The 27,442-nt window shown below is 38.8% G+C and overlaps 1 protein-coding gene across 24 annotated transcripts in view; it reads right to left on the bottom strand.

The window, feature by feature from the left end:
• Window positions 1-27,442, bottom strand: part of DTNA (dystrobrevin alpha) — a 390,982-nt gene that overhangs the window by 197,412 nt on the left and 166,128 nt on the right. For all 24 annotated transcript variants that reach the window (XM_060028867.1, XM_060028865.1, XM_060028869.1 and 21 more), the window contains one exon: window positions 11,570-11,699. The gene's annotated coding sequence lies outside the window, so the exon portion shown is untranslated. The remainder of the gene's footprint in view (window positions 1-11,569; window positions 11,700-27,442) is intronic.

Below are 27,442 nucleotides of genomic sequence, written 5' to 3'. Positions count from 1 at the left end.
CACAGTACCGCGGCTCTTAATATTTCTCAATCTTGGCACTATTGACATTCGGGGGCAGATCAATTCTTTCCTTTAAGAGACTGTTCTGAGCATTGTAGCACATTTGGCTGCCTCCTGGCTTCCACTCACTAGATGCTAATAGCTCTCCACACCGTCAGGCCCCTGGCTGAGAACTATTGCTTTAGAGTCAGGTGGGCAGGTCTCTGTACACCTCTTCAGAGACAGAGGTAGATGATTTTCTGTCCTGTCTACATATAGGGCCCAGTCCACACAAATGGCTTTGTTATGACTAGTGACATTTTTCCTATTTAAGTAAAAAATCATCCTTCTTTCTAAGCACTGAAGTGTGTATCTTGTCTGGTGTACTTCAGATTTCTCTCTCCGTGGGCACAGGAAGGTGAAGGAATAGCAGGACGTGAGGGTGGGGTCTGACGGCAGAATCACTTTCCAACGCTAGCATTTCCTTGATGTCTGATTTTTCCCCTTAAAAATTCATGCTAATTTTACTTTTAACTCAACTGTTTAGTAATTGCTGTCTTCATAAAAATGGAATGTCCCCTCTCCTATTTACTTGAGTAAAATACTCAAGGGGCAGTATTTTACCCTGGGGTTTAAGTCCCCAGGCATACAAGCAAGCAGCCCAGTTAGAACAGAATGGTGTTATGTGGATGACCTTTGAGTTGTTGGTGGTGTTTTCTTCAAAATGTATCAGGTCTTTTTTATTTTATGGGTTAATTTCACCAACCGCTAAAAGTCCACTTTCCCTTTGCTTCTGCGCTGCTTTTTAAAACAATGGACTTTCAAAAGGGGGAGAAATGAATCCTTAAAAATTCAACTTGGACTTTCAGTTATAAGATGAATAAGTCCTGGAGATCTAATGTACATTTAATAATAGTCTATTGTATACTTGAAATTTGCCAACAGAGTAGATCTTTTTAAAAAAATTTATTGATGTATAGTTGATTTACAATGTTGTGTTGGTTTTTGCTGTACAGCAAAGTGATTCAGTTATACATATATATATTCTTTTTCATATTCTTTTCCATTATGGTTTATCAAAGAATATTGAATATAGTTTCCTGTGCTATACAGTAGGATCTTGTTGTTTACCCATTCTATATATAACAGTTTGCATCTACTAACCCTAAACTCCCAGTCCATCCCTCTCTCAACCCCCCTCCCCCTTGGCAACCATAAGTCTGTTCTCTATGTCTGTGAGTCTGTTTCCAACAGAGTAGATCTTAAGTGTTCTCACCACACACACAAAAAAACAGTAACTCTGTGAGGGGACGGATGTATTAACTAACTAGATTGTGGTAAGCATTTCCCAATGCATATGTATATTAAACCATCATATTGTACATCTTTAAAAAATCATATTGTATATTAAATATATACAATTTTTATTTGTCAATCATATCTCAGGAAAGCTGGCGAAAAAATAAAAAGTATAAGAAAAAAATTCAATTTGGAAAAGGTAATATTATCAAAGAATGGAATAAACGCTGAAATAATTTCCTCCCAAAACTGATCAAACAGAATCACAACTTCAGAAAAAGCTGTTTGAGAGTGTGAGCCCTAGTAGACATTTCATTCTGTATCCTGTAAAAACAATACAAAAGATGTTGGGATCCAGTCTCTTTGCTTCTATGGTCACTCTCTGAACCCCTGTCAGACCACAGAAAGGAACGTTACATTAAATGCAAATTCTCACTTTCATGATTTAATGAGCTACTTCTGAGAAAGCTACTGTTCCACCAGCCCATCAGAAATGTCTGGGACGGCTAGTGCAGAATTAAGGTGTGGGTCACCCAGCTGAAACTAATGTCAATGGTTCACTTATTCATTCATGTTCTTCAGATTCTCGGATACACCTCCACTGGTTACCAGGCAACCGCAGCTCACTGCAGTAAGTACACATTAAGCATGGACTCTATGTGTGAGTATGAAAGGGATCTGAGTATTTTAATGAGAAGGCACTCATGAGCTGAACTAGACGATTATCTTTGTTATTATGTAAGACAAAATACGAGGAGGGCCTTTACTATCTTTTAGAAAGTGGATTAATACTATTTTCCTGAAAAGCCTTCGTGCTTACAAGGGGACAGCCTTACACACCACAGCCTCAGACCTGGATGATATGGAAAATCTCAGAGTCCTTTTTATCGGCTGGAGGAATTCCGGTTAAGAACTGAGTTTAGGACAGGGGTTTACAAACCCTGCTTCTCAGACCCTTTCACTCCCTGTACTGTAGGAAGGGAGACTCCAGGAGAAACTAGGAAGGTTTTTATATTAGAGTTATCTTATCATTGTGTCTAATGTCTGCAAAAGTTTCTTGCCAAGAGAGAATTCAAAGTATTGTGGCAATGTGGCAGGGTTTGAGGTGGTGGCATGCTTTGTATTACTCAAGGTGGCATTGTCGGCCGTGTAGGAGGTATATGAATTGAGGTGGGGGGGCGCTAAATCAGGGGTCCTATTGAACTGAGGTCATGAGAGGCTCATTTGCTATGGCTGAATGGTAAGAACGTAGTCTTGTCTGCAAATACCATATGATATCACTTATATGTGGAATCTAAAATATGGCACAAATGAACCTATCTATGAAACAGAGACAGACTCACAGACCTAGAGAACAGACTTGTGGTTGTCAAGGGAGAGGGATGGACTGGGAGTTTGGGGTTAGTAGATGCAAACTATTGCATTTAGAATGGATAAACAACAAGATCCTACTGTATAGCACACGGAACTATGTTCAATATCCTGGGATAAAACATAATGGAAAAGAACATAAGAAAGAATGGATCTATGTGTATAACTGAGTCACTTTGCAGTACAGCAGAGAGTAACACATTGTAAATCAACTACACTTCTATCAAAAAAAAAAAAGAATGTAGTCTTATCTGGATAGTGGTAGGCTTTTTTCTCCCCCTATGTGCCTTTTGTGGTTGCTCCTACTCTGGGAAGAAATTCAACTTCAGAAAGGAAACCATGTGGTTCTAGGAGTTGTTCATATATGTTAGGAAGGAATGGTATAATGACAAAAACATGTTTTTAGAAAAAGACAGCCACCTTACTCATCTATGCACCTAGAACTGGAAGAAAGATTATGGTAAGTGTTTATCTGAGTCTGAAAGCATATTAGATACATAAACGGTAAAATTTCCAGCTCATGGTTACAGAATTGTTAGGAATTGACAGAATAGAGAACTGCCTTATTCAACTGCTTTGATGATTTGGAACTATCAGATTCACAGTTTAAGATTTTGCTAAAATAAACACTGTACAGATTTAAAAGTCAGATTTTGAAAGTTACCAAAAAAATCGATTGATTAAAATGCAAGCTAAAACAATAAAGTCACTCATAAGAATATACTAGCATGAAAGCACATTGTTATTAACTTTTGTAAACATCATAATCCTTAGTGTTTTGACAGGAAAACATTGCTCCATCCATTTTTGTGATGATCACAATTTTTCAAATCATACTTATGTAAAGGTAAATAGCATTCTGCAAACTTCTGGGAAAATCAACCAACAGAAGATAACCCAGTAGGCAGGGATATAATCTGGAAATGTGAATAGAATTCTTATTTTTTCTAAGATATTACATATTTATATTACTCAAAGATCAGCACAGCACATATGCTCCTATTTTTAAAACTTATTTTTCACTTCTGGAATGTTAAGTTATCCATATAACAGCAGTAAGCCAAAGACACAAACAAGTATCTTTTTGTTTTTATATATAATGTACTTATGGACTGCATTATTTTACAGTGAATATGTTACAATCACTTTGGTTGCCATTTTTTGGCATCACATTATGCCTGCCATCAGTTGGGCTGTTTTGAGATTCCCATTAAAGGGCAATTTAGGGCTTTTATGCTGCGGTTTCACACACATGCACACACGACAGTAAGCAAGATGTGGGCCAGGAAGACATTTCTGGTTTTGCTTAGCCAGATGTCCAGCACCTAGCAAAGCTCCTGATATTTACTTAATTCTCAGTAAGTCCTTGATGAATAGTAACCCTACTTCTATGTATTATAAATAAAACCCAAATCAAGCCTATTTCCTCAGTCTTCTCTCCTTACATGTGGAAACTTCTCTTGGGGGAAAATAAGATCAAGAATATAGGAATATTGGCTTGTTTGTTTCATGGAGGAGAGCAGCTAGGTGGTAAGAGACTCAGATAGGTCCTAGGTGTGGCTTTGCTGCTGATATTGGGGGTATTACTTAACTTTTCTGGGTCTCAACTTCCTCAACGTAAAATTAAGGGGTTGCTGTGGTCTGAATGTCTGTGTCCCCCCCAAATTCATATGTTGAAATCCTAATGCCCAATGTGATGGTATTAGACGTGGGGACTTCAGGAGGTGATTAGGTCGTGAGGGTGGGGCCCTCGTGAATGAGATTAGTGCTTTTATAGAAAAGGCCTAACAGAGCTCCTAAGCCCCTTTTGCATATAAGGACAGGAGACAAAGCACCTGCTATGAAGCAGGAAATAGGCCCTCACCAGAACTTGACCATGCTGGTGTCTTGATCTTGTACTTCTCAGACTGCAGAACTGTGAGAAATAAATTTCTGTCTTTAATAAACTACATAGTCTCTGGTATTATGTTATTGTAGCCTGAACGGACAAGACAGGGGTCTAGGTTAGACAATCTAAAATATCCCCTGTGATGCTGAAATTCTACAGTGCTAAGACATAATCTGTGGCAAGTCTAACTAGAATATTACTCGGAAGAATTATACCTTATTTGTCCCAGGCTACCAGGTTCCTAGCGCAGGGTCAGGGAACATAAGAGATGTGTAATATATATTTAAAGAACAAATGAATAAATGAATGATCATTATAGGTATAAAAATGTGGCATAAGAATCATTAGGATTTTTCACAAAAAGAAGGAACCCTTCTCTGGATACTGATTTTTGCAATTAAAATGAAGTCAGAGGATTGCTTTTTTTTTTTTTTTTGGTTGCAGTATAGTTGATTTACAATGTTGTGTTAGTTTCAGGTGTACAACACAGTGATTCAGTTATATGCATATATATGTGTAGATATATATTCTTTTTCAGATTCTTTTCCATTATAGGTTATTGTAAGATACTGAGTATAGTTCCCTGTGCTATACTGTACGTCCTTGTTCTTTACCTATTTTATATATGGTAGTGTGTATATGTTAATCCCAAACTCCTGATTTATCCCTACCCACCTTTGCCCTTTGGTAACCATAAGTTTGTTTTCTATGTCTGTGAATCTATTTCTGTTTTGTAAATAAGTTCATTTGTATCATTTTTTAGATGCCACATATAAGTGATATCATATTTGTCTTTCCTTTTTTGAAACCTTAGAGTTTTATTTCGTATCAGTTATTATATTATACATGGTATTTGAATCATATGATTTAAAAAAATTCAGAACAAGTTTACGTACTCTCTTAAGAAGTGCTAATAGTGTCATTATGTCTAGAGAAATTTTTATGTCGCATCCAATGCAAATCCTTTCATAATTAGTTATAAATATTCATTTCATAAATATTCTTAAGGAGGAAAAAGGAAGAGAATTCCTTGCCTTTAAAAGTCCCCAGTTCTAGTGGTGATTCGACATAACATTTAGCCCTCAAATTCTATCAGTCTACAGCTTTAGATATCATTTTCAGGCTTATGCTCACATTAATAAATGAGGTTTTTGCACAAATAGGTGTCAGAACCACAAGCTGCTATATCTTTTAAACTCTTGTTGAACAGAAATAGTGCTATTTTTAGCACCAACCTAAACATAAACTTATTTGCCATGAAAAAAAGATTTGTGGACTTACAAATAGCTTACCCTCAGGGAATATTTTAAATGGAAAACTCTAGCATGATGTTACAAACATATTCTTCTTATAGGATTAAACGGAAAGCTCTTTTAGAGTGGCAATTTGCTGCAGTAAAGATATGACTTACCATTCTTGTCCTGCCACTTACCAGAAATATAACATTAACAATTTACCTTAACTCTTGGAATCCTAGCTTTTGTCTAAATAAGAAGAGAAATAATAGGCAATTTGAAGGGTTGTTATGAAAATTAAATAAGATAACGTTTGTGGAGCATCTGTTTTGGTGCTTGGCACAGAATGGTACAGATCCTCCCTATAAGGTCCCCTTTCCCCTGATGGAGCACTCCCCTTTTGTTGTAATGGCTGGGCGAAGTATGAGAATCTTCACCACACTAAAAACACTCAAACTTTTCTCAAAATATGACGCTTCATGCTTCATGCAAAACCAAAAGGGACTACTCTGAGCTTGGTAAAGAAGATTCAAATACTAACCAAAAAACTTGGTACTTGTCCTTGACAAAGGGAAGATGGACAGATAACATGAGGAATTACATGAGACTGTGAGTGACTGAATGAGATGGGTTTTCTTTTTCTTGTCTACAATAGGAGTTGATCTCCTAGAAATGGTCCAAAGGGCTATGTGAATTCAGAGATAGAACTGATAACTGTTGAGCCAGGAGGAGTTCATCAATGACTTCACTGAACCCACAGGAGCAATAGAGGTGGTGGATCTTGAAAGATGACTAAGATATTCCAAGTCTCTGAAGAGTGCACGTGTGCTTGTGGGTAAGGGGGGATTTGGAGGGGGGTATGGATGTGAGGAACGTCTAGGCAGAAGAACCAGCATGAGCAAAAGTGAAGGCAAAACGCACATGGCTCAGAGAAGGCAGATCATCCCCATGTTAGCCAAGGTCAACTGATGAGGAACAAAGGCAGGTGCTGAGACTCAAGGGGTCTGTTGTGCTTCTGTTATGACATGCTAAGGAATATAGGAGGCAGATTTTGCTCTGCAGTCGATGGGGCGGCCAACACTGGCTTCGTGATTGAAGTGGGTGAGGTTAACTAGGTCAGTTGCTGTTCTGCTGGGTACCTATTACATACCAGGAACTGTACTTTGTTGTTTTATGGATATCATTTTCTAGTCTTCACAACAAATTGGATATATCTTTTCAGGTGGGGAATGTGAAGCTCAGAGAGCTTAAGTAACTTGCTGCTCAAGATTATACATTCTTCCATTAAGCAAATGGCATGAAAGAGCAATAGGGTTTTAAAATATTAACATCAGGACAAACCATTAAAGAATGGAAATGATGAGATCTGAATGTCAATTAGGAAGTTGATTTAGGCAGTCATGTTTTAAAAGGAAAGGAGCTTAGGAACACTGAAAAGAGGGAATTTGTGTTCAAAGTGAGGCTGTTAGAGGTTTGAGCAAGATTTCTTAATACAGGTTTATTCTAATATGACATACATTTTAAGATAATAAACAGTGTTGCTTCTGTGTTTTAAAGTTACTTGATGACTATATTACACAAGAGACAGTGCAGCATAATAATTAAGTGCTCAGGCTCTAAGCCAGACTGCCTGGATTTGAACTTTCACCCCAATTTACTGAACCTCAGGCAGGTTATTTAACCTTCCTGGGCCCTAGTTTCCTCATCTTTAAAAAAGGAGATGATAATATTACCTATAGATTTGTTTAAACATGAAATGAAGTATATGTTCATACAAAACAGTGCTTGGTATAAAGTAGGAACTCAGTAAGCATTAACCAGCAATTGCTTTGTGCCTATGTCCTTATTCACCAATTGTTTGTTTAGAAATTATGTACAGTGTGCCAAGCACTGTGCTTGTTTCCAGGGATGCAAATATAATAGGGAAGAACTTTTGTATACCATTACAAGTTAATCACTAAAAGGACGCTGTCTATAAGCTTAAATTATACATAATGGCCCATTTCTGGGAACTCTTCTTCCCCGGTAATGAGTGTTAAGCTAAGATACCTTTGTTTAGCGCACAGGAAACAGCCTGACTAGGCCCACCGTGAATGACTGCAGGGAGGAAGAAATTAACACATCTGGCTGACCAGAACCAGGAAATGTTTGACTTTACTGCCTCCCCTTTTAGTATAAAAGAAGCCTGAATTCTAAGGCAAGATAGTTCTTTGGGACACGAGTCTACCATCTTCTTGGTCTGCCAGCTTTCCAAATAAAGTCATTATTCCTTGTCCCAATAACTTGTCTTTCAGTTTATTGGCCTGTTGTGCAGTGAGCAGTAAGAGCTTGGACTTGGTAACACAAAGATGAGGATAACAGATGATTTCCCTTAACAGATGGATAACACTTGATTTTTCCAACATCATATTCTGTGGTTCAGCAGAAGTACTACGACTATATCTTGGTTAAAGCACTTTCTACAACTCTTTGGGCACCAGTGGTTTAAAATATCTATTCCTAATGTTGCTCATTAGTTTCAGGACTAATAATTCCACTTCTCCTACCCCCTCCTCCAATATGACATTAAGGTATGTTCAGCCTGAGTTACCTTTTATGATGGGTGTTCCCCTTGACCCGCCAGGCAGTATTACAAAGTTAGTGAGATGATTTCAGTAGTCTCTGCCCACTTATGTGTACCAAACGCTCAGAAGCTGAGTGTTTGCATCACTGTCTCAGGAGTTTCTTCCTTGCTAATTCATTCGACTTATGTGTAATGTAGTATGCATTATTAATGGGTGTATTTCTCTTCCCAAGACTATTTTTTCTGAATATGACTTTATAAAGCCTCATTTCCATAAACTAGAGAGAAATGTGAATGACTAGAATTTTCGGTGTTGTACCAAACTAAGGAAGATGTGAGGACACCAGTCGTATAGTGCATTTTAAGCCATACCATTAAGCTACACATCCCTGTGTCTCCCAATTTTAGGTTATGGAGGGGTCCAGGAAATTCTGCTTATGACCTCATTTTCACATTGTCTCAAAGGATTCTCAGTTAGGTATTGCAGGTTTAACACTGACGTTGGTTGAACAGATGAAAATTTGTTGGTAGGAGGGACACCATGTCCTTGTGAGTGTACCCACAATACATTAAAATGGACATATGAGCAGTCATCATGACCTCTGAGAAAAGATTGAAAAGGAAAACGTCTACATAAATAAATGAGAAGGAAATGAAAATAGCGAGGCACTGGCGTTTAAAATAACCAAGTAAAGTGCCAAAATGATTAAGTACAAAGCCTCTTTACTATCCAGGAAGCCCTTTAGAGTGAGTGCGATTGTTGGGCAGCGGCGAATCGTTCACCTGTCAAAAAGGACAGACTTCGGCATCCTCATCACTTTGCTTTCCAATATACTCAGTGTTTATTAAGGCACATGGGAAATGTTCGGACCATAAGGGATCTTCAAATAGCAAACAACCATTACTGAAAGACAGTGATCAGATCCATAATAAAATAAATTTGAAGCCTGAGATTTAAATGTGAATGTAGGAATGAGATTGATGCCCTATGAAGTTCTTATACTGGTCGTACAGAAGCTTGTGAAATGCGAATATTAGAAAAGTAAAACTCATATTTGGCACATATCTGAGAATTTAAAAAATCTTCCCATTAATTTGATATGCAAAATGGGAATATTGACAAAGACTCTGTTAACACTAACAAGTTAATGCTGCAATATTGTATAGCTTAGAATATGGCTTTAAATATATTAGGTTAGTTTTTTTCAGTGTAAAAATATCCAGCTTTACATTTAACTTAAAATTTTCTTTCCTGAGAATCATTTATTTTCCTTGGGAGAAGCAAGTAATCCCTGTTCACTTTTCTTCCAATAATTTTGGGAGAAATTAATGAAGTACTGATGGGTCGGTTAGGATCTAACCAAGAAAAGAGAAAACAGTCTAAATATTTAAAACAGATGGAATTTAATACAGGAAAATTGTTATACAGATGATGGAAGAATTGAGAAGCTAAACTAAGGATAGCAAATCAACCTGGAGGTTAGTACCAGCAGGAAGCCACAGACACCACTACCCACAAGTCTCAAGGGACGGAGGGAAGAGGTGACATTACTGGAGCTCAGAGTTCAAGGTCACTGCGGGAAGCTAGAGGCAACAGGGGGTGGGGTCTAGGGGCTGGAAAACCCAGCCTCTAGGGGTCAGCCCCCAAGGAATCAGCAGAATAGGAGCAGGGCAAGGAGTGGATGTGAAGTTAAAAACAGGCCCAGGGGCTTCCCTGGTGGCGCAGTGGTTGAGAATCTGCCTGCCAATGCAGGGAACACGGGTTCGAGCCCTGGTCTGGGAAGATCCCACATGCCACGGAGCAACTAGGCCCGTGAGCCACAACTGCTGAGCCTGCGTGTCTGGAGCCTGTGCTCCGCGACAGGAGAGGCCGCGATAGTGAGAGGCCCGTGCACCGCAATGAAGAGTGGCCCCTGCTTGCCGCAACTAGAGAGAGCCCTCGCACAGAAACGAAGACCCAACACAGCAAAAAATAAATGAATAAATAAATAAATATTAAAAAAAACAAAACAAAACAGGCCCAGACCAGCACAGTGGAAAGCTGAGAGTTAAGTAAGTTAAGAAAATAAGTTTTCCATGTTCATTTTCTCCTCCGGAGCAACGTTACACTAGGCAAACTGATTTACTGATATTTTTAAAGGGCATTAAGTTTAGCTCCTGGGAATTACATTCAACAAATATCTTGTAAATAAATGAAATCACCATTTTAGTTCCACATATGACCTCAATAAACCAAATTTACACCCCCTTAAGATGATGAGACAATAATCCACCTTCACTTTGAAGTTAATAAAAGGTAGAAAGGAGTCATCACTGTCATTTTGGATTAGATTTAGACAGTGGTCAATGCTCTGTCAGTTGCATTGTTTTATTCAGAACTGAGAACAGAGGTACATTCTGATGTTCTGGAAATCACCAATCTTTACAGTAGATAATAAAGCCACACTTTGAAAACAGGACTCAGGAGGAGGTGGAAAAAGCCACACAATTTCCTCAATAAGACCACCACTCAATTCCTCTATTCCTCTCTGATCTGCTGAGAAATGACAGTGGCATACTGCAGACTAATAGGCACCAATTTGTACGCTCATGTCTTTTGTAGCATGGAAGGGTAATTACGTATGGTGATGTAAAAAATATATATCCATCTATCTCATGATCAGGAAAACAAAGTTTACTGTGTGAGCACATGTGCATGATTAATTGTGCACGGCAGTTTGAAAACCACACCTAACCTAAACCATGCCCTGCCTTAAATTAAGCAATATGAGATCTCCCGGGGGGCAGCCTCTGAAATGTTAGCCTTATCTCACACCCAGACCTGTAATGATTAAACTGTCATTTCACCATTAAATTTTTCTCTCATTTATATCATTAAAACACGGTCTTAGCTCATTTTTGCTTATTACTTTGATATTAAATACTGTTATATATTTAAAAACTTGATGACCTGTAGAATAGAATGAAGTATTACCGCATCTGCTTAGTAGAAATCAGCAAGAGATGTCAAGGTCATCTCTGTGTCTTACACCTCATCATTCAAGATGGTTTCTGATAATAAAAATCAATAAACAAAAGGCACAGAAACTAAGTCTTTCACTATGTGGCACCTCATTAAAAGTATAAAATGCTGGTTATATTGAACCCCATTTTCTTTTCATGCAAAGAAGAGAAACACTTTAAGGGGAAATAGTTCAATGTCCATCTTAAATTTCTTGTCTCAGACTCACTCACCTAAAATTCAATGAAGAAACAGCATGGACTTTTCAAAACCATCTATTTTCTTTTCTTGGAAATGGCAGTCAACTCTGGCATTTAAAGACTTTCCAAGCGTTTCATCCAGGGACTGGTAAATCTCACTTATCTGCAATGAGAAATTACACTTTTATTTAACTAAGCAACTCACACTTACATGTTTATTACAGAAACAGAATGGGCAGATCTAGAACATATGGTGTTTTACAAATCCGTTCATCCACTAAGAACGATTTGTAATACTCAACTCAGAACTTTGGTTTTCATTTACTATAAGAAATGTTGAAAAAATAGACATTTGTGCCAGAAGTTGTTTTACAGAGGAGGATGGTGAGGACCAGAGGGGTAAAGTGACTGTCCAAGATTAAGCAGCTGGTTAGTAACAGAGTAGCCTTGAACCTTGGGCTGCTAACACTGCCTCTTGTTTTTGGTTGATTAAAAACCCAGAAATGGGAAAACCTGGAATCTTCTGTTTTCCAAGTTGGTAATTTTCTGGAATATTGTGTCACCATAATTTCTCCTAAAGCCAAGGAAACTACAGTTGAAGGCAGAATCCTCAGACTGGCATCGCCTCTGATGGTAGATGCAGGTGTAGGCTACCGCAGAGGCACCCTGACATGATTGAATGGTCCGCACGCTTTATGATGTTGTAGAGCAATGACGTAGATAGTAAATAGTTCAGAATATGGTCTGTTGGTGTTTCTTAACAAGGTGGAATGATTTTTATAATCTTTTGCCTTCTGAGAAACTCACAGATGAGAATGGAAGGAGAGGCTCCAGGTCGCACGCGGCAATTTGCCCAAGAGTCCTGCTGCATGAAAGTGACCAGATGCTTTACCCACCATCTCTCATCAGCTAGTCCTTCCCACCTTTCTTTCTTCCCCTTCCCTTCCCCCCTTTCTTCTTTTCACCAACACACAGGCTGGATGTTACTATCCCACGTGCTAGGTGGCTTGAAGCAGCAGAAATGTGAAGTCAGGAAATCCCATGTTCAGAAGAAGGAAGAGAATGGGGGGAAGGGGGATCACAGCAAATAAAGCGGAGAAGATGTCTGATGGCAGTAAAGCCAGAAAAGGAAGGGACAGAGGAGCCTAGCTCTGTACTCTGGCTGGTGGGAGATGGCCTCTGTCTCTAGACCCACCCTTCGCTTTCCTCTCCCAACTGTCTTCTTCGGCCCAGGTTATCTAAAACAAGGGCATAATTATTTTTAACTTTCATGGCTTCAGGCCTCCTAGGCTTTTGGGTTCATAGAGAAAATTCTATACAATAACTCCCCCCTGCCTCTAATCCAAGTTCTCAGATATATTCATGATTGCATTATATTTATTTAACAGGATATAAAGAGATTTTCACGACACAATTAACACCTGTTCTCTCACATTAGAATCCAATAGTTTTTCACTGTACTTAGATTCTAGGGACATGCATACAACTGACATTCTTTGAATTAAATGTATTATTACAACAGTTGCACTTTCAGATATTTTTTGGTTTCTTAACGTACATGCTACTAATTTTTAAAAAAATTGGGGTTTGGGTAAATTAGACCTATGCATCTGGGAATAAGTTATATGTTAAAAATATTATCCCTCCCTCATGAATGCAGCTCTCCAAGTCAGAGCAACAGGAAATAAATGGAAATCTTACACCATCTTATATAATTTTATATGACTATATATGTGTATATGATAAATCTTACACATACAGATAAACTTACATCCAGCTATATCTGGCAATGTAGAGTCACTCAAGAAATCTCTGAGGCCTGGGCACCTCTTAGGATCAAGCTTCTGCTTATACTCCTCTGCCTGGCAATTTTGGGAAGCACGTTTTGCATTTTTGGTTTTTGCCCAGGTCCCTGGGTCATCCCAGATTGCAATCGACTAGGAGGGCGATGAGCTCAGATAGAGATGCTGTGTGAAAGGACCCACAGGGAGGTTCAGGTTTCACGCCTTAACTGGGATCTGTGACTGCAGTGAAAGTTGCCATTTGGATGATATCTTGATTATGAGCCAGCTTTCATTTTTGCTATTCCTTCTCGACCAGGAAGTGGCCCCCATCTCAGCCTGTATCTCATAGGCAGTGATTGAAACCAGCTGTCTGGTAGGCAGCTCCATCCCCACCCCTCTTGGCTTCTGTCCCCTGAGACCACTTCAGAGGATGCAGACTGATTATCCATAATCCTTTCTAGTCTTGAGTCTGAGGGTGGCCACCTCCCAAACTGTCACTGAATTAAAGGCATCCGTCCTCCCCTCTATTCTCCCAGAAGCCCGGTAGACACTTGCAAAGCAAAATTCTCATGTGAACATTGATTAGGAATGATACTTTTCTCTCTTTAACTTATTTCATTCTACATCAGCTATCAAATTCTAGTTTGACTGTGTGACTTGAAGTTAAAATTTAGTGTCATGGGATAAAATAAAACTCTGTCTCCTTTCATCTGGCTCCCTGAAGAGCTTTTGGTCAGTGTCCGGATTGGAGTTAGGAGTCAATACCTTACCACTGAGTACCACAAGAGAAAGAAGTATTTGGTTCATCTGGGGTGCCATATTTTAGTCCTATAGTTTGGATGGATGTTGCTGGGGTCGGATTGTTTCTTATTAAGATAATCTCCTCAATGTAGAGCACACAGAAACAGGATGGACCACCAAAACAAGATAGTAATCTTTACACTCATGGTATCAATTTAAATAAAGGCTTGATAATCATTGGTGGTAGTGGGACTTGATCAAGCACATACACTCCCAAATGAGGTTATGTGGGAGGAAACCAAATACTAGACTGGAGTGAATATTCACATTTTTATTCACATTCATGTCCTTACTGATCTTCCCACCTAAAACAGTACTGCTCCCTCATTCTCTATTGCTTACCTTCATATATATCCACCCACATAGCACTTCTACTACTTATTATTTATTCATTGTTTGTCACTTCACGCTAGGATGTAAGCTCCACGAAGGCAGGAACTTTGTTCACTACTGTACCCCTGAGGCTTGGAACAATGCCTAACAAATAGGCAGTAATACTTATTGCATGAATGAATGAATATACCTTGTGGTCCTCTTTTCTTATAAACATTTGATCCAGTTTCCTCTTTCTACCCCTATGAGTTTGCACCATACTGAAAATAATTTCCTCACAATGGGAAAAATTCAAAGGCCTTTATTCACTCCGAAAAAATGAAGAACCCAAGTGAGCATTATGTCTATTTTCCTTGTTAGGTAGAACTAGGATTGCCTAACTGTGAAAAGGAGGATTGAAGACGAGGTTGTCTAGTATGTCTTCTGTAGCCTTTTCTTCTCTTTTAGTTATGCTTGGGAGACTATAGTGTTATGAGTCCAGCTTTCTAGACTTCAGAGGTTAGGATGGAGACCACTTTCAGATCACTGTAGTCATAGGGGGCAGGTTCAGTGTCTTGAGGACCAGTTACAGATGATGAAGACCAGAGATCTGCAAAGGGCTCCCCAGAAAAATGCAAAGATGGGGCGTCGCACTGCACTCATAAGCATGCATGTGGGGCTTTTCTGGAATTTTACACTGTCAGTTGTCTTAAGTTGTAGCAGTTATTAAGGGATTTGGCTAAGAATGGTCAAAGTCACTTGGGAAACAATAACTACTCGTGCAGATAATTTCCCAACAACTTAAATAGGTCCTGATTTTTACGAATGACTCTTTGCTGCCATGGTCACAAATGGCATGCTAGGAACTAGTATCTATAGGATGGATAAACAACAAGGTCCTACTGTATAGCACAGGGAACTATATTCAATATCCTGTGATAAACCATAATGGAAAAGAATATGAAAAAGAATATATATGTGTAACTGAATCACTTTGCTATATAGGAGAAATTAACGCAACATTGTAAATCAACTATACTTCAATAAAATTAAAAAACCAAAACCCAGTGGCATGCTAGGGTGTCATGCCAGTGCTGAGGCCGAGCTCAGGACTCTGGCTACCCCTGTTCACACACACAGCATCAGTCAGATCCCTAACTACCTAACAACAATGAGGCTGGGGGAAGAGGAAAAACTCAGATCTGAAAGGTCCTTGAAGCACCTTGTGATGTTTTAGAAAGGACGCTGAATAGGATCAGAAGCCTGGGTTTTATTTTTGTCTCTCCCACTAACTAGCTGGGCAAATCATTTATACTTAACTGGGTTGCCGTTTTCACATTAGTAAAATGAGGGTATGGGTTGAGACCAGTGCTTTTCAACCAGGGATGATTTCGTCCCCACCCCAGGGACAGTTGGCAATGTAGAGAGACATTTCTGATGGTGGAGGGAGGGTAAGTGAGACTGACATCTAGTAGGTAGAGGCCAGGGATGCTGCTGGACACCCTACAGGCACAGGACAGCTCCCGTCAGAAAATAATTATCAGTCCTAAGTGACAGCACTGCCGAGGCTAAGAAACACTGGTTAGATGGTTCGAGTCCCCTCAGTCCTAATAGTATCCTCTAATTTTACCACTGGTCTCCTCCAGACCTCTGACGCCACACAAGTTAGGCCTAATTCCTCTCTGGAAGCTCCTCCAACTCTATCTACTGCATCAAACTCCTCCCGCATCGCCCAGCTCTACTCTTAGCCCCTCCGTACCCGGACCTTGGTGTCTGCGCACCATACTTTGTGTTCCTTCTCTGTAGCACATGTTACTACGTACAATGGCTATAAATTTTCTTCTCTGTATAAGAATATATGCAACTTGGCAGGGACTGTCTTGTTTATTTCTTCATCGTCTTTAGCACATCATCTTTAATGATGAATAATTCTCCTCACTAAATGTTTGTTCAATTGATGGTGGAACAATTAGCAAACATTCTGACGGTCAGTGTTTTCTCACTCTTTCCTACACAGAGTTGTGGTATAAACTTATGAGATCATGTCACCAGATCATTAGTTACTGGCCTAAGAACATGAAAGTGGCTCAGGAAGCTACAGTAAAGTGGATTTGGGATCATGGCCTTTGGACTAAAATCAGAATCACTCCAGATACAAGGTTATTAGGTCAGAATCAGGGAGGAGACTGTGGAGATGGGCCTTTCTGGATGCTTTAAAGCTGGAGACAGAATTAGTGCACAGGGATGGCTACTGGGGCACCCTCTTTGTTCCAAAGATTTGTTCTTGTTGACACAGAGTTCAGCCTGAGAACCAGGAAGGTCTTGGATGTCTCCACATATTTCCTATTAAGCGCATAGATTGTTGCTTCAGGCTCCGAGGATAAAGAGGCTGTAGCGGTGGGACAGCCTAGCTGCTCCAATCCAGTGTGATCCGCCCAATCGCAGAAGGGCAGAGTCACTAGAATCCCAGCAGAAATTCTGGGCGCCAAGGGAATTACTGTTGAGACTGGCTGCATCTGCTTCTTGCTGTGCAGACACCTCATTTCTGTGAAGTTTTGAAGTCTTTGGCCAAATAATCAGGGAGATGAATCTAATCTCAGAGGGAGTCGTGCATCTGTAATCCCTGTCCATCAGATTATATACAGCTCAATGATGGCAGAGACATGGGCTGTACTTCACAATTCTAAAAATCTAGATACCTATACAGGGAAAGTAGAGTCACTGCCTGCCTCACCTCTCAGTCACCTACTTTACTACCCCCTAGGACATATAACAAGACCACAAGAGGATATTTGAGCAAGTGGAAGATAGTAGCAGAGTGTCCCGTTTTCCTCTTGATATTTCACCAACAGACAGGGATAAAAAAATTATACTTCATCACTCAGGTTAAAGTAAGATAAAGTGGAGAGAACAACACTATTTGGATGAAATAGCTGTCAGAGGAATGGACATATACATTCTGCAGTGAATGTGGAATTTTTTCCCAGCATAAAGCCAGAGGCCTGCTGATATTCAGGAACCCGTAAGAAAAAAAATATACGCTTGTCAACATCAGTTCAGGCGGGTATTCAGTCAACTGTTTTAAAGGTGCTGAGAAGGAAGAAGGTGGTTTATAAAGGATTTCTCAGCTCTGTTCCTTGCACAGCATGTTTTTCAGAGGGAATGCCTTTGTGTTTCTATCTGCTGCATCTCACTGTAGGCGAAGGCAGTTGCTTACCCAGATGATATTTGCATTTTAAAAGAACATCCTCCCCATATGTTTAATGATTTGCACTGAACCTGGGCAGTGTCCCTCACAGAGGAGCTCAATCATGGAGAGCTCACTTGAGTGTCCATCATTTTTTCTTTTTTAAAATAATAAATGTAGGGCTTCCTTGGTGGCACAGTGGTTGGGGATCTGCCTGCCAATGCAGGGGACACGGGTTCGAGCCCTGGTCTGGGAAGATCCCACATGCCGTGGAGCAACTAGGCCCGTGTGCCACAACTACCGAGCCTGCGCGTCTGGAGCCTGTGCTCCGCAACAAGACAGGCCGCGATAGTGAGAGGCCCGCGCACCGCGATGAAGAGTGGCCCCCGCTTGCTGCAACTAGAGAAAGCCCTCGCACAGAAACGAAGACCCAACACAGCCAAAAATAAATAATATAATAATAATAATAAATGTAAAAGTAATTAGCTATACACCACTATTTATGAAGAAGCAGGTTTAATAAAAAATGAATCAGAGATGGCTGGAAACTTAAGAGTTTTTTATAAAAATAAAGTACTTTTAAGAAATGTGGAAAATATAATAAATTATAAAGAAAACTAATGTCATCCACATTCCACTACCCAGAGACAATCCCTATGAAGGTTTTCTACATTTACTATATTATCTAAACATTATATCTCATTATCTATACATATATATGCATACACACATAATTTTTAATGAAATTGAGGGACTATAAACTATATATAATTTTATTTCAAGTTTTAATTTTGCTTTTTGTATCCTTTTTATTATTAGTGATCCACACATATTCAGCATGACTACTTCCTCGTTTCTGGCTCTGAAATTATTTTATCAAACTTGCTAATTAAAGGATATGACATATGAAGTTATGGGGCATCCACAGTCACCAAACCCTTCTTTAGTTTACTCATGTGCTTTATACACGCTCACATCCACACAGAACGCATTTCTGTTATATTTCAGAAGAAGGCAGTAGATCATTTTATTTTATAGTAGTGCTTATTTTGTTATAGAAACCTCTACTGTACAAAACCCATGTATCCCAAAATATCAGAAACACAGGAGCCATTTTTTTTTCCAGAATATGCTTTTAGAGAGAGTGATTACCTCATTTTGTAGCTTAAAAAAATACAACCGTGAGACCAGTGAGTGTCTCATTAACTTCACAATCACTAAACTGAATTGTCTCAAAAGTTTTCTTAAATGAAAATCTCCTTTTATGAACAATATGCACCTACACTGAGTACATACAAAAACTATCCCCTAGCGGTGACCTCATTAAAACTTTAAGCTCTGCATGTTGAACTTAATTCCAAGAAAGGCGGAAAGATGAACAGATTTTTTGCTGACCAGGAAAAAAGATTTACCCAAGCTCAGCCTTTTGTCTCTTGCATCTCAGTACACCTGCCAAATTGATCAAAAAGAGAATTAAATTGAACTTTGAGTGTTAAATCAGAATGTGTCAAAGATTTATCCAATGAATTTTTAAAAAGACAAAATTTTAATTAGCCGCAGGCAGGTATATCATAGATTCTACTGAAATTTCCCTGGTGATATGTGACCATCAATATCTGTTTCAAATTTATGTTCATTCATTTGCTAAAGTCCTGCACACTTCTTAGAGATTAATCATGCCTTGTGATTTGATATGTTCTGTTTGATTTTACCATGATGTAAAGATCAAAACAAATAGAAAAGAAGAAAGGAAGGAAGGAGAGAAGAAAGGAAGGAAAGAGGGAGTGAAGGAGGAAGGAGGGAAAGAAGTCATGAAACTGGATATGGGGTCGGGGAGCCACATTAAAAAAAGATTTTCTGGACCTTTACTAGTTACATTCTTAACATTAACGAAGTGATGGATAAATACGGGAATAAAGGTTTCCATGCAGAGAACCATACCTCCTCCAAATATCTTGAATTAACTTTTTGTACTAAGCAGATAGAATTCCACATTTTTAAACATTACTCTTCTCTAATAGATTACATAAAACCTAACCAGAAAGCTCACTCTCATTAAAAAACATGTCTGCATAATAGCAGTTATTTGGACACAATTTCAGTGACAAACGTTGTTTTTTTGTTTGTAATACATCTCATGTATCTTGTTTCCCCAGAAAAAATATTTATGTGCAAAATATGGAGAGTGTTTTCTTAGACAAAGAAGTGTTTCTTCTGGAAATCATAAAGAGACAGAAGGATCTGATTTTAGGAGCCAATTCGGGCCTTGCCCTTCAGTGGTGCACTATGACCTTGACTGATGGCCTTGAATATGCCCGATGTCCTAGTAGCCCCTGAGGACACCTGAGACCCTGACTTATTTTCATCTGACTCAGAGAAGATGAGTGTCTTTTAACAAAATGGAGATAAAAGATATACATTTAATTTGGTATCAGTAATTTCCATGCCATTTTGGAGTTAAAAAAAAATATTATACCCTACATCATAGGTACGCAAACCTTTTGTTCTGAAGGCCCCATAGAGCTTGTGATTATGTGTGTTATATCTATCAATATTTAACTTATTAGAAATTGACTTAGAAATTTAAAAAAATATTTACTTATAAATGTATTTACATAACAATGATAAACCTTTTAAATGTAACATAAATGGTATCTTTTTAAAAATAAAATAGTAACGTTTTCCAAAACAAAAAATGTAGTGAGAAGTAGGGTGTGCTTTTTACATTTTTGGAAAACTCTTTAATTTCTGGCTTCATAGAAAGAAGATAGCTGCGTTTTCATTTCTGCTCCTGCACTTAACCTATTGCAATATGTTGTTTTGGTTGAAGAATATGAAGAAACTCCAAACTTACACAGATATGCAGTTCAGAAACGTAGAGTATTTCATAGCCTTCCAGATGATTGTGGATATTTTCCTTTGATTCGCCTCTGAAACTCGACAAGTGTTGTTTCGTAAAGGTGAGTTGCCATGTGGAATCTGAAACCACATCAATGAACCTGGCATAGTCCATTACACCAAAATTCATGATCTGTCTCATATTTGTATTGATTTTTTAACTTATGCGTGATTTTCCAACATCATGAGTTGGCCATTTGAGAAGTATTGGTTCACTGTGTTATGCAGATCTTCCAAATGTTGATCCATTTCACTCTCAATAACAAAGAGTCGTATTCGTTAATGTCACCATCAATCTCATCAGAAATGTCTTTTAGGTATTGGGAAGCTGTCAGCCTCACAGTGGAAGATGTAAGCTTTCCAAATTTCTAATTTTTACTTCCAAGTTTGAATTTTGTCATTGTCAGAGAATACTGTTGGTTTTCTCTGCTGTGACAGGCTCCCTTCATTCATTTTCAAGGAAATCGTCACCAAATACCACATCTGAGTAACCATAGTGTGCCTGCCAGTTGTTCTTTCAAGAAAACAGGCTGTTCTGTGAAAGATGTGGCTAGTTCAGTTTGCACAGCAAACAGTCTTACTCTCAGACACCCATGGTCCCTCAATATATTTCAAGAGCACTTTACGCTTTCCATTGCCTCACACAGGATATTAAAAAGATGTGCATCAGAGTTTCAAGATGGATTAAGATTTTTGTTGTTGTTATCGTTGCCTGCTTTGTTTTTTACTGTTTTTGCACGACAGTGAAGAAGATAATTACTAACCAGTACAGTCTGGTGCCACTGCCTTGATTTATAATACAATTCACCAATTTTATCCACCATTACTTTTTCATCATCAGTGCAAATGTTCGCACAATCAAAATGGCAAATAATATGTTAGGGTTATTATTAAAATAGTTTTGGCCTCAAGGGCCCCATGAAAGTGTCTTTGGGACTTCACTTTGAGAACCATTGGCCTAAAAGGAAGGGAATACAAGAAGGTGGTTGAGTGAAGGCTCTGAGGTTGGACAGAGTGGTGGTAAATGGGGTGGTACATCTCACCTCACTTTTGATTTAATGTTTATGTAATAGTGATTGAGTTACCTACCCACTCCAAGCCCCATTTTCCACACCTCTAAAATAGGAATAACAACAGATCTTACCGCCCAGAGCTGTTCCAAGGATTAAAGGAGATCCCTTAGCATAGTGCCTGACCCACAGTAAACTCAACAAGTATTAACTATGATTATAACATTTATATTATCGCTTCTTTTTGAGATCAAGAAACAATGATGTGAGTAAATCAGAATATCAACTGTGTTTGTTGGAATCTGTTTATGCTACACCAATCTAAATTTAGTTCTACATTTCCTCTGTGAGTATAAGCTACATGCATATATATATATTTTCCAACTAAGTTGAGTACAGAGATTGATAGTTTGCCCTTTGTAGGCTGATTTTGAAAATCCTTATGTAGTCAATCAGGAGAGAGATTTCTTGGTAGTTAGAGTTGGTGATGACAAATGAGAGATGGGATTTTGACGGGGACCCATGATCTCTCAATCCCTGATCTGCCACCTGCCACAGTCGTGTGAGGGAAGCGGATATTACCAGTGGGTTACACTGATCAAAAAGCCAGATTACAAGGAGTCACAGGGGCACCATTTGCCTAAGGCCTAGAACCAACGCTTGAGAAATGTCTTTCCTACAACATTTACTCTTGCCCAAATCTCAGTCCTCCAGATTTGACCACTTTGTGGAGAAAACTGAATTCAACGAAATGGTCTCTAAGGAAAAAAGTGGGAATGAGGGTATTTGCCTCAGGAAAGGGTGAGGCACGTATGCACACACACGTGCATACATGTATGTTGCACTCTCACCAACAGGAATTTGGCAGAGATTCTGAGTGTAGGAAAACTCTAAGCTCATAGGCCCATCTAACTGATGTAAATGGGGGAAATAGGTGGGTATAGGTCAAGGAGACCCAGGCACATTCTGCATGCATATTTTATCCCTACGAATGTTTTTTATTTCTTCAAAGACGTATGCTCTCTCTTATTTTCCTTGTAATTATAAGAGGTTCACTTGGTCTATTTTTCTTTTTATTACTTTTGATATTGACCTGAGTAGAACAGAAAACATCCAAAACCAAACAGCTCTTAACAACAAGAAATCAACGATGCAAAAAGCTTGATTATAAGTGGCACAAGCCATTTGGTCTCAATGTTGGAAAAATAATAGAGCGAGTTAGAGATGGAATTGAAATGAAGAGTGTGTGCCCTGGTGAAAGACAGCAGCTCCTCTGGTTGTCCCAAGTACAAGCATGGACCCAGTATGGCCATATATTCCTATTTTCATGGTCAGGGTGGAAATCCATATTTTTACAAGAAATCTTCAAATTTACAAATGGATAGATCAAACATAACATGATGGCAGGGTTTGCAGGCTACCATATTTTGCATTTCTCCAAAGATATAATTTCATTTCCCCTCCATTTCATGGATCAATGTACTGTGCCCTTGACTCATCTCTGTCACCACTCATTGGGTTTACAAGGGTGGGAAGGGAGGATAGAGGGGAGCCTTGATCGCCCTCTAGTGGCTACAAAGTGCCAAAACAATTAGCTGAACACTCCATTCTGTTTCTTTACTGGAAACTCACTAAAATCAGTAAAGCAGACTTTGGCTACTTTGTGTGAGATGTGAACCACATAGTAATTTTACTGTTAGTTCAGATTAGATTCTGGGATAATAGGCAACAGAAAGAAGGAACTGGGAAATCAGTTTGAGGAGAGACTTAAGACTTAGAGTGCACAAGAGTTCCAGACCTAGCCACCAGGGAAAGAATCAAAAGTTTTGCTCCAACAGAAGGCAGGCTGGCTGAAAGGTAAATATTGTGTTTTACATGCAGAGATGAGTACAGTGTGAAGGATCATCTTATCCACTGGCTAGAGTTGTATCTAGTAGTTACTGGCTAATTTGATCCCCATTTTAAGAATTTGATAGTAGCTTAGCATTTATTAATTGATGGAGAACATATTATATCCTCTTGTTTAGAAGCTGAACTTGAGGAAAAAACTTTTAGGGTGGGAAATGAGATAAATTAGTTAATTTTGAAAAAATTAAAGAGAGTTTCAAATAGCTCAGTAATATAGAGCTAATAAAGGTTCTTGAGAAAGTTGAAAAATAGATCCTGTGACAGCCCTGTTTCACTTGGATGCCCATGTTATCTTAAAACACTGTCCCCAAGTATTATATGCCTCTAGCTCAAATGTCTACTTTCAAGGATGGTTCCCTCTGTGTATTCATTGTCTTGGTGGTTTGCCCTGCTTGACACACTCAGATAATCTAATGAACTGAAATACAATTGTTTTTAGAAGCTCAATACTTCATTATACTTTTGTTTTAAAAACAGTTTTTGAGTTGAGAGTATGTCAGAAAAGCCACGCAAAAGAATGTGAATGCTGTTACAAGGTCAGCCTTTCAGAAGCTGGAGGCAGCTGTCACTGGCATGCTGTCAAACAAGCACCATGGGCAGCGCGGCAGCATGGGCCATGAGTCAGCAGCTCTGACAACACCAAATATGGTAACCCATTAATGTGCAAGATAACAGGTACCCATGCTGCATCAGAAAGCCCTAGAGAGAGGAAATGTTTCTTTTTTCATGTTTATTTAGAAGGAAATCCGGATAGGTCATTAAAGCTCGGATGTGAGTTCCTGTGTGTGTTCATGTGTGTGTGTGTCTGTATTGGAACCTGGATTATGATATTATCCATATGGATTTCTTCTGTGAAGAAAAACATACTCAGGTTGAGAGCTGAAATGTCAGAAGCTAGGCATTTCAAAGGGGATACTGTTGAGCTAAGAGGGAGTCATGTTTTAGATCCGGGCTGTCCGATCCGATAGCCACCGTCTACTTGTGGCTATTGAGCAGTTCACATGTGCCTCATCCAAATTAAGATGCGTTGGAAGTATAAGATACACACTGGATTCCAAAGATACAGCACAAAAAATAATGAATCATATCTTTTTGATAACTTTTTATATTGCTTACATGTTGAAATGATAATATTTTTGATATATTGGGTTATGTGAAATATATTTATATTAATTTCACCTGTTTCTATTTTTTTTTTTTTTTTGCAGTACACGGGCCTCTCACTGCTGTGGCCTCTCCCGTTGTGGAGCACAGGCTCCGGACGCGCAGGCTCAGCGGCCATGGCTCATGGGCCCAGCCGCCCCGCTGCATGTGGGATCTTCCCGGACCGGGGCACAAACCCGTGTCCCCTGCATCGGCAGGGGGACTCTTAACCACTGCGCCACCAGGGAAGCCCCACCTGTTTCTATTTTTAAATGTGGGTACTAGACAATTTAAAATTACATATGTGACTCGCATTATATTTCAATTGGACAATGCTGCTTTAGAAGATATTTGATTTCATCTCCTTCCAGTCTCTGTCTGTCTGTCTGTCTCTCTCTCTCTCTCTCTCTCACACACACACACACACACACACACACACACACACACACACACACACACACAAGGGATAGGAAGGGGGCCATGGTAGTGGGTCACTGAAAAATTACAGGCTTCAAAGTTCCATTCAAGGTGCTGACTTGGAGATCTACACCAAAGAATGGGTACAACGTAAGCCAAAGCCCTGGAAGACATCCTACCTTAAATGTCCAGTTGGCCTCAACTTTAGGTCCAGGGGTGAAGGGGCATTTGTCATAGTTCATTTAATTCTGGCCACCTTACTAAGAATGAAAGGGACCGCCAAAGATGCTGAAAATGTTTTCCTCTCATCACTCTTGTAGAAGAACAAAATGAGCTCTGTAGAAATGAATTGGTGTAGCTTCCTGAACTTTTCAATCTGTTTTAGATATAGATGCTCTCAAGAATGATTTGACTGTGGTGGTACCAACTGGATCATAATACATTGGGCTAAAACTTTGACTTAATAAGGATTTTGATAAAAGCAAAATCCAGACACTGATTTGGCTTTTTAAAATCAACCAGTGAAAAATCATACTTTCCAGATTTGCCTGAATGTGTGTTTTGTGTTTTGAGTGTGATTTCTCAGTGCTATTAAATTATCCCCCTAAATTCTGGCTGGTGTAGACAGGTTCCTAGCAGCCTTTCTCCTGTACCTTGCTGCTCCATCCTTTTTAGTTTTAGTCCATGAATCAGAAATGTCACCCAGCTTCTCTTCTTCTTCATCTTAGCCATCATCTACTTCGAGGACTGTGGAGGCCTGGAGTTGAACAGATGCCAATTTGGGGCTCCAAAGCCATTCACCTCTTACCCTTAAATTTCTCTTTCATCCATTTTAACTTTAACTATTGACTTTACTTTTTATGAGTACAGCTGGAAAACAAAGAGCTGAACAGAGGGCTCATTGATGGTGACTGGGCCAGTCTGAACGATTGTCCAATGGAATATTCTAGCAATAAAACGGTAGTGGTGTTCTTGGCTCCTGAACTAGTTGGAAGAAAGGGTGAAGTTCCTCAAATGTTTCTTCATTTAAAGCTATGCAAGGGGGACTTCTATTGGAGAATGGCTCATTATACACCCATAAAATCTCTTTCTAATATTCTTCTTTCCTTAAATTGATATATCCAAAATTTAGTGAATTCATGTAAAGTTACAGAAATGTTTTAAAGGAAATTAACAGGTTCGCATTTTAATAATTTTTCAGATTTTTTCATATGCATGCTTTCTTATTTAAAAAATTTGAACGTTACATTAAGTGGTACAATATGAACATTTTCATAAGGGATCAAAGCTAGATAAACACTTTTACCACCACTTTGGGTAACTTTTAAAAAATCTTTTCAGTTTGGACAGTGAAAGGAAACTGGTTTATACCACATTTAACTTTTTGACAAGTTTATTTTTTCATCTAAATTCTGGACAAGTGTTTCTGAGCAACATAAAAAAAAAGTGACTATATTTGGAAAACATACAAAGCAAGAAAAATTTAGGCAACCTAGCAGAAGCTTCCAGCATTTGTAGCACAGCAATCTTATATTATCTGATTCCAATGGTTGCGATTTAAAAGATGTTAAGTAAGACTACAAATATGGAAAGATTATGTAAAGCAGACTGACTTAATTGCACAAAATTTTAGATAACTGCATTACAGTGTTAAACAAAACATTTCACCATCTAATAGTTAGAATTTTCTCTTGTCTTTATCCTAGATTTATTACCAAGAAATATAACAAAATTAAGGACTCCTACATATTCTAAGGTTTTACGGGTTTACTCTTTCAGAGAAACCAAACAAAGAAAAGCCACACCATTGATGGCAGCTGTGACAACTGTAAAACATGGTTTGGGAAAACTGACAGGGCTTGGAAGGCTTCGACATGAGAGTAAAAAGCAACTTCAGGTTGCTCCCTGACCTGGAAGTTCAGGAAGAAAGGGGTTAATGGTGATTGACAGTTCATCTCAAGTCCTTTTAGCATGGCTTCACCATTAACAGAAGAAGAAAAATGACACGATTCTCAGACATTAAAGGTAAGAGGAGCCCCTCTGTTCTCTTGAATGTGATTCCTGGCATGAAATAAAACTCAAAAGTATAGATCTTTCGAAGAAGATGTGGTATATATATACAATGGAATATTACTCAGCCATAAACAAACAATGAAATATTGCCATTTGCAGCAACATGGATGAACCTAGAGATTATCATACTAAGTGAAGAAAGTCAGACAGAGAAAGACAAATATCATATGATATCACTTATTTGTGGAATCTAAAACAATGATACAAAGAAACTTATTTACAAAACAGAAATAGACTCACAGATATAGAAAACAAACTTATGGTTACCAAAGGGCAAAGAGGGGGGGATAAAGTACAGATTAACAGGTACACACTACTATATATAAAACAGATGAACAACAAGGACCTACTATATAGCACAGGGAACTATATT

This window comes from Delphinus delphis, chromosome 13, assembly GCF_949987515.2.
Source record: "Delphinus delphis chromosome 13, mDelDel1.2, whole genome shotgun sequence".
Taxonomy (NCBI): Eukaryota; Metazoa; Chordata; class Mammalia; order Artiodactyla; family Delphinidae; genus Delphinus; species Delphinus delphis.
The sequence above is the reverse complement of the archived record's forward strand: the minus strand, read 5'-3'. Positions and strand labels throughout refer to the sequence as shown.